The sequence below is a fragment of the Pseudophryne corroboree genome, assembly GCF_028390025.1.
Source record: "Pseudophryne corroboree isolate aPseCor3 chromosome 7 unlocalized genomic scaffold, aPseCor3.hap2 SUPER_7_unloc_2, whole genome shotgun sequence".
Classification (NCBI taxonomy): domain Eukaryota; kingdom Metazoa; phylum Chordata; class Amphibia; order Anura; family Myobatrachidae; genus Pseudophryne; species Pseudophryne corroboree.
This window is the reverse complement of record NW_026967611.1, coordinates 1,544,332-1,553,386: the sequence shown is the minus strand read 5'-3', so window position 1 is coordinate 1,553,386 and position 9,055 is coordinate 1,544,332. Positions and strand designations below refer to the sequence as shown.

The following is a 9,055-nucleotide window of genomic DNA, read 5'->3' as shown; positions in this document are numbered from 1 at the left end:
TGCATTTTTCTCCCAAACGAAGGACACTAGAAAGAAAATTTTAAAGCCTCCTGTTAGGCCATCATCTACACGGCATAGCCCTGAATTTTCCAATGCGCAGCTCTTTGCAAAAGAGAGATATTGGCAAGGAAAAGCTGTCTTGTACCTTTGCATTTTTCTCCCAAACGAAGGACACTAGAAAGAAAATTTTAAAGCCTCCTGTTAGGCCATCATCTACACGGCATAGCCCTGAATTTTCCAATGCGCAGCTCTTTGCAAAAGAGAGATATTGGCAAGGATAAGCTGTCTTGTACCTTTGCATTTTTCTCCCAAACGAAGGACACTAGAAAGAAAATTTTAAAGCCTCCTGTTAGGCCATCATCTACACGGCATAGCCCTGAATTTTCCAATGCGCAGCTCTTTGCAAAAGAGAGATATTGGCAAGGAAAAGCTGTCTTGTACCTTTGCATTTTTCTCCCAAACGAAGGACACTAGAAATAAAATTGTAAAGCCTCCTGTTAGGCCATCATCTACACGGCATAGCCCTGAATTTTCCAATGCGCAGCTCTTTGCAAAAGAGAGATATTGGCAAGGAAAAGCTGTCTAGTACCTTTGCGTTTTTCTCCCAAACGAAGAACACTAGAAAGAAAATTTTAAAGCCTCCTGTTAGGCCATCATCTACACGGCATAGCCCTGAATTTTCCAATGCGCAGCTCTTTGCAAAAGAGAGATATTGGCAAGGAAAAGCTGTCTTGTACCTTTGCATTTTTCTCCCAAACGAAGGACACTAGAAAGAAAATTTTAAAGCCTCCTGTTAGGCCATCATCTACACGGCATAGCCCTGAATTTTCCAATGCGCAGCTCTTTGCAAAAGAGAGATATTGGCAAGGAAAAGCTGTCTTGTACCTTTGCATTTTTCTCCCAAACGAAGGACACTAGAAATTTTTTTTTAAAGCCTCCTGTTAGGCCATCATCTACACGGCATAGCCCTGAATTTTCCAATGCGCAGCTCTTTGCAAAAGAGAGATATTGGCAAGGATAAGCTGTATTGTACCTTTGCATTTTTCTCCCAAACGAAGGACACTAGAAAGAAAATTTTAAAGCCTCCTATTAGGCCATCATCTACACGGCATAGCCCTGAATTTTCCAATGCGCAGCTCTTTGCAAAAGAGAGATATTGGCAAGGAAAAGCTGTCTTGTACCTTTGCATTTTTCTCCCAAACGAAGGACACTAGAAAGAAAATTTTAAAGCCTCCTGTTAGGCCATCATCTACACGGCATAGCCCTGAATTTTCCAATGCGCAGCTCTTTGCAAAAGAGAGATATTGGCAAGGAAAAACTGTCTTGTACCTTTGCATTTTTCTCCCAAACGAAGGACACTAGAAAGAAAATTTTAAAGCCTCCTGTTAGGCCATCATCTACACGGCATAGCCCTGAATTTTCCAATGCGCAGCTCTTTGCAAAAGAGAGATATTGCCAAGGAAAAGCTGTCATGTACCTTTGCATTTTTCTCCCAAACGAAGGACACTAGAAAGAAAATTTTAAAGCCTCCTGTTAGGCCATCATCTACACGGCATAGCCCATAATTTTCCAATGCGCAGCTCTTTGCAAAAGAGAGATATTGGCAAGGAAAAGCTGTCTTGTACCTTTGCATTTTTCTCCCAAACGAAGGACACTAGAAAGAAAATTTTAAAGCCTCCTGTTAGGCCATCATCTACACGGCATAGCCCTGAATTTTCCAATGCGCAGCTCTTTGCAAAAGAGAGATATTGGCAAGGAAAAGCTGTCTTGTACCTTTGCATTTTTCTCCCAAACGAAGGACACTAGAAAAAATTTTTTAAAGCCTCCTGTTAGGCCATCATCTACACGGCATAGCCCTGAATTTTCCAATGCGCAGCTCTTTGCAAAAGAGAGATATTGGCAAGGATAAGCTGTCTTGTACCTTTGCATTTTTCTCCCAAACGAAGGACACTAGAAAGAAAATTTTAAAGCCTCCTGTAAGGCCATCATCTACACGGCATAGCCCTGAATTTTCCAATGCGCAGCTCTTTGCAAAAGAGAGATATTGGCAAGGAAAAGCTGTCTTGTACCTTTGCATTTTTCTCCCAAACGAAGGACACTAGAAAGAAAATTTTAAAGCCTCCTGTTAGGCCATCATCTACACGGCATAGCCCTGAATTTTCCAATGCGCAGCTCTTTGCAAAAGAGAGATATTGGCAAGGAAAAACTGTCTTGTACCTTTGCATTTTTCTCCCAAACGAAGGACACTAGAAAGAAAATTTTAAAGCCTCATGTTAGGCCATCATCTACACGGCATAGCCCTGAATTTTCCAATGCGCAGCTCTTTGCAAAAGAGAGATATTGGCAAGGATAAGCTGTCTTGTACCTTTGCATTTTTCTCCCAAACGAAGGACACTAGAAAGAAAATTTTAAAGCCTCCTGTTAGGCCATCATCTACACGGCATAGCCCTGAATTTTCCAATGCGCAGCTCTTTGCAAAAGAGAGATATTGGCAAGGAAAAGCTGTCTTGTACCTTTGCATTTTTCTCCCAAACGAAGGACACTAGAACATTTTTTTTAAAGCCTCCTGTTAGGCCATCATCTACACGGCATAGCCCTGAATTTTCCAATGCGCAGCTCTTTGCAAAAGAGAGATATTGGCAAGGAAAAGCTGTCTTGTACCTTTGCATTTTTCTCCCAAACGAAGGACACTAGAAAGAAAATTTTAAAGCCTCCTGTTAGGCCATCATCTACACGGCATAGCCCATAATTTTCCAATGCGCAGCTCTTTGCAAAAGAGAGATATTGGCAAGGAAAAGCTGTCTTGTACCTTTGCATTTTTCTCCCAAACGAAGGACACTAGAAAGAAAATTTTAAAGCCTCCTGTTAGGCCATCATCTACACGGCATAGCCCTGAATTTTCCAATGCGCAGCTCTTTGCAAAAGAGAGATATTGGCAAGGAAAAGCTGTCTTGTACCTTTGCATTTTTCTCCCAAACGAAGGACACTAGAAAAATTTTTTTAAAGCCTCCTGTTAGGCCATCATCTACACGGCATAGCCCTGAATTTTCCAATGCGCAGCTCTTTGCAAAAGAGAGATATTGGCAAGGATAAGCTGTCTTGTACCTTTGCATTTTTCTCCCAAACGAAGGACACTAGAAAGAAAATTTTAAAGCCTCCTGTAAGGCCATCATCTACACGGCATAGCCCTGAATTTTCCAATGCGCAGCTCTTTGCAAAAGAGAGATATTGGCAAGGAAAAGCTGTCTTGTACCTTTGCAATTTTCTCCCAAACGAAGGACACTAGAAAGAAAATTTTAAAGCCTCCTGTTAGGCCATCATCTACACGGCATAGCCCTGAATTTTCCAATGCGCAGCTCTTTGCAAAAGAGAGATATTGGCAAGGAAAAACTGTCTTGTACCTTTGCATTTTTCTCCCAAACGAAGGACACTAGAAAGAAAATTTTAAAGCCTCCTGTTAGGCCATCATCTACACGGCATAGCCCTGAATTTTCCAATGCGCAGCTCTTTGCAAAAGAGAGATATTGGCAAGGAAAAGCTGTCTTGTACCTTTGCATTTTTCTCCCAAACGAAGGACACTAGAACATTTTTTTTAAAGCCTCCTGTTAGGCCATCATCTACACGGCATAGCCCTGAATTTTCCAATGCGCAGCTCTTTGCAAAAGAGAGATATTGGCAAGGAAAAGCTGTCTTGTACCTTTGCATTTTTCTCCCAAACGAAGGACACTAGAAAGAAAATTTTAAAGCCTCCTGTTAGGCCATCATCTACACGGCATAGCCCTGAATTTTCCAATGCGCAGCTCTTTGCAAAAGAGAGATATTGGCAAGGAAAAGCTGTCTTGTACCTTTGCGTTTTTCTCCCAAACGAAGGACACTAGAAAGAAAATTTTAAAGCCTCCTGTTAGGCCATCATCTACACGGCATAGCCCTGAATTTTCCAATGCGCAGCTCTTTGCAAAAGAGAGATATTGGCAAGGAAAAGCTGTCATGTACCTTTGCATTTTTCTCCCAAACGAAGGACACTAGAAAGAAAATTTTAAAGCCTCCTGTTAGGCCATCATCTACACGGCATAGCCAATAATTTTCCAATGCGCAGCTCTTTGCAAAAGAGAGATATTGGCAAGGAAAAGCTGTCTTGTACCTTTGCATTTTTCTCCCAAACGAAGGACACTAAAAAGAAAATTTTAAAGCCTCCTGTTAGGCCATCATCTACACGGCATAGCCCTGAATTTTCCAATGAGCAGCTTTGTGTAAAAGAGAGATATTGGCAAGGAAAAGCTTTCTTGTACCATTGGATTTTTCTCCCAAACGAAGGACACTAGAATGAAAATTTTAAAGCCTCCTGTTAGTGCTTCATCTACACGGTATAGCCCTGAATTTTCCAATGCGTAGCTCTTTGCAAAAGAGAGATATTGGAAAGGAAAAGCTGTCTTGTACCTTTGCATTTTTCTCCCAAACTAAGGACACTACAAATAAATTTTTAAAGCCTCCTGTTAGGCCATCATCAACACGGCATAGCCCTGAATTTTCCAATGCGCAGCTTTGTGCAAAAGAGAGATATTGGCAAGGAAAAGCTGTCTTGTACCATTGGATTTTTCTCCCAAACGAAGGACACTAGAAAGAAAATTTTAAAGCCTCCTGTTAGGCCATCATCTACACGGCATAGCCCTGAATTTTCCAATGCGCAGCTCTTTGCAAAAGAGAGATATTGGCAAGGAAAAGCTGTCTTGTACCTTTGCATTTTTCTCCCAAACTAAGGACACTACAAAGAAAATTTTAAAGCCTCCTGTTAGGCCATCATCTACACGGCATAACCCTGAATTTTCCAATGCGCAGCTTTGTGCAAAAGAGAGATATTGGCAAGGAAAAGCAGTCTTGTACCATTGGATTTTTTTACCAAACGAAGGACACTAGAAAGAAAATGTTAAAGCCTCCTGTTAGGCCATCATCTACACGGCATAGCCCTGAATTTTCCAATGCGCAGCTCTTTGCAAAAGAGAGATATTGGCAAGGAAAAGCTGTCTTGTACCTTTGCATTTTTCTCCCACACGAAGGACACTAGAAAGAAAATTTTAAAGCCTCCTGTTAGGCCATCATCTACACGGCATAGCCCTGAATTTTCCAATGCGCAGCTCTTTGCAAAAGAGAGATATTGGCAAGGAAAAGCTGTCTTGTACCTTTGCATTTTTCTCCCAAACGAAGGACACTAGAAAACATTTTTTAAAGCCTCCTGTTAGGCCATCATCTACACGGCATAGCCCTGAATTTTCCAATGCGCAGCTCTTTGCAAAAGAGAGATATTGGCAAGGAAAAGCTGTCTTGTACCTTTGCATTTTTCTCCCAAACGAAGGACACTAGAAAGAAAATTTTAAAGCCTCATGTTAGGCCATCATCTACACGGCATAGCCCTGAATTTTCCAATGCGCAGCTCTTTGCAAAAGAGAGATATTGGCAAGGAAAAGCTGTCTTGTACCTTTGCATTTTTCTCCCAAACGAAGGACACTAGAAAGAAAATTTTAAAGCCTCCTGTTAGGCCATCATCTACACGGCATAGCCCTGAATTTTCCAATGAGCAGCTTTGTGCAAAAGAGAGATATTGGCAAGGAAAAGCTGTCTTGTACCATTGGATTTTTCTCCCAAACGAAGGACACTAGAATGAAAATTTTAAAGCCTCCTGTTAGTGCTTCATCTACACGGTATAGCCCTGAAAAAAATAAAGCCAGAAAATGAAGAGCTGTTTAATCACTCAATTGGATTTTTTTTTCCAGCATATTTCTTTTTCTCTGCAACCCACTGCTAAATTGTGCTTCCTAGCTGTTTTTATAAAATCACTGAATCAAATCTAACTCTGATTACATCAGAGAAGGCCAGGTACCCTACACCATAAGAGTGGGTTTGAAATTTTGACTTGTCTACTTAAAGATCACCAAAATCTGATAGCAAGGTCAATTACGTCCCTGGGTGGGATTGAACCACCAACCTTTTGGTTAATAGCCATACACACTAACTGATTGCGCCACAGAGACACTTTGCCAAAGTACATACTGACAAAGGCTAATAAGCATTCATCTAAAACGTTTCCTAGAAAAACTTTAAAAAGTCAATAATCTGGAGAGTTTTGTAAGATGTTTCTTCCATCAACCAACGAAGAAACACATTGGTACTTTCCCATGATGAGTGAGTGCTTCAGGATCTATTGCACTTACATGTGCAGCAGAGTACAGCAATGGAAGCATGCTGGGCACATAACCCAGAGGTAGGCAGATTGAAACTATCCTCTGCTATATGCATTTTTTTTTTGTTAATTAAAGTAATCCAAAACTGGGATTGATATGTTGGCTCTTTTATTTTTACTTACAGTACAATAACTTTTACCATTTTAATTTGTTTTAATAGTATATTAAAAGTATTGTTTTCTTTCAAAAATCCACTTAATTTTCTTTACCCTATTATTAAAATGGTAATTGACAAAAACAAACTACATTGTCACCAGAAGAGCAATACAAAATGTACAAGTGATATATTAAAATCATCTTTCCAGCTTGAATTTCAATGATGCATTGGGGCAACGATTTTGTGAGAAACATTTTCACCCTTAAATAAAGATTTTCTTAATTCCTTACCTGTGTGCTAATTAGATATCACCTTGTTTTCACATTAAACAGACTTCCACATGAGAAAGCAGCAAGGATGCAGTGGCGTTAATGTTTCCTGGTGTCAACCTGTATTATTTCAGTAGACATTGAAATGAGGATGCATCTTGCTGCCTTTCCAATGAAGCAAGTTTAATTTAGTAATAGGTTAAAAACCATCTTTACAAAGGTGTTAATCAGAGACTTGGCTTTGTGGACACTTTTCAGAGAACAAATTTGTTAGCATAAAAATAAAGCCAGAAAATTAAGAGCTGTTTAATCACTCAATTGGATTTTTTTTGCCAGCATATTTCTTTTTCTCTGCAACCCACTGCTAAATTGTGCTTCCTAGCTGTTTTTATAAAATCACTGAATCAAATCTAACTCTGATTACATCAGAGAAGGCCAGGTACCCTACACCAGAACAGGGGGTTTGAAATTTTGACTTGTCTACTTAAAGATCACCAAAATCTGATAACAAGGTCAATTACGTCCCTGGGTGGGATTGAACCACCAACCTTTTGGTTAGTAGCCGGATACACTAACCGATTGCGCCACAGAGACACTTTGCAAAAAGTACATACTGACAAAGGCTAATAAGCATACATCTAGAACGTTTCCTAGAAAAACTTTAAAAAGTCAATAATCTGGAGAGTTTTTGTAAGATGTTTCTTCCATCAACCAACGAAGAAACACATTGGTACTTTCCCATGATGAGTGAGTGCTTCAGGATCTCTTGCACTTACATGTGCAGCAGAGTACTGCAATGGAAGCATGCTGGGTCCATAACCCAGAGGTAGGCAGATTGAAACTATCCTTTGCTATATGCATTTTTTTTTGTTAATTTAAGTAATCAAAACTGGGATTGATGTTTTTGCTCTTTTATTTTTACTTAAAGTACAATAACTTTTACCATTTTAATTTGTTTTAATAGTATATTGACTATATAGTTTTCTTTAAAAAATCCACTTAATTTTCTTTACCCTATTATTAAAAGGGTAATTGACAAAAACAAACTACATTGTCACCAGAAGAGCAATACAAAATGTACAAGTGATATATTAAAATCATCTTTCCAGCTTGAATTTCAATGATGCATTGGGGCAACGATTTTGTGAGAAACATCTTCACCCTTAAATAAAGATTTTCTTAATTCCTTACCTGTGTGCTAATTAGATATCACCTTGTTTTCACATTAAACAGACTTCTACATGAGAAAGCAGCAAGGATGCAGTGGCGTTAATGTTTCCTGGTGTCAACCTGTATTATTTCAGTAGACATTGAAATGAGGATGCATCTTGCTGCCTTTCCAATGAAGCAAGTTTAATTTAGTTATAGGTGAAAAACCATCCCTACAATGGTGTTAATCAGAGACTTGGCTTTGTGGACACTTTTTAGAGAACAAATTTGTTAGCATAAAAATAAAGGCAGAAAATGAAGAGCTGTTTAATCACTCAATTGGATTTTTCTGCCAGCATATTTTTTTTCTCTGCAACCCATTGCTAAATTGTGCTTCCTAGCTGTTTTTTTTATAAAATCACTGAATCAAATCTAACTCTGATTACATCAGAGAAGGCCAGGTACCCTACACCATAAGAGGGGGTTTGAAATTTTGACTTGTCTACTTAAATATCACCAAAACCTGATCACAAGGTCAATTATGTCCCTGGGTGGGATTGAACCACCAACCTTTTGGTTAGTAGCCAGACACACTAACCGATTGCGCCACAGAGACAATTTGCTAAAAGTACATACTGACAAAGGCTAATAAGCATTCATCTAGAACGTTTCCTAGAAAAACTTTAAAAAGTCAATAATCTGGAGAGTCTTTGTAAGAATTTTCTTAAATCAACCAACGAAGAAACACATTGGTACTTTCCCATGATGAGTGAGTGCTTCAGGATCTCTTGCACTTACATGTGCAGCAGAGTACTGCAATGGAAGCATGCTGGGCCCATTAACCAGAGGTAGGCAGATTGAAACTATCCTCTGCTATATGCATTTTTTTTGTTAATTAAAGTAATCCAAAACTGGGATTGATATGTTAGCTATTTTATGTTTACTTAAAGTACAATAACTTTTACCATTTTAATTTGTTTTAATAGTATATTGACAGTATTGTTTTCTTTCAAAAATCCACTTAATTTTCTTTACCCTATTAATAAAATGGTAATTGACAAAAACAAACTACATTGTCACCAGAAGAGCAATACAAAATGTACAAGTGATATATTAAAATCATCTTTCCAGCTTGAATTTCAATGATGCATTGGGGCAACGATTTTGTGAGAAACATCTTCACCCTTAAATAAAGATTTTCTTAATTCCTTACCTGTGTGCTAATTAGATATCACCTTGTTTTCACATTAAACAGACTTCCACATGAGAAAGCAGCAAGGATGCATTGGCGTTAATGTTTCCTG

General features: G+C 38.9%; 1 non-coding gene across 1 annotated transcript; it reads right to left on the bottom strand.

Annotated features, from left to right (window-relative positions):
- Positions 1–8,293: 8,293 nt before the first annotated feature.
- On the bottom strand, positions 8,294–8,367 carry TRNAS-ACU (transfer RNA serine (anticodon ACU)). The gene has a single exon. It is a non-coding gene; the product is annotated as a tRNA-Ser (tRNA).
- Positions 8,368–9,055: the final 688 nt, after the last annotated feature.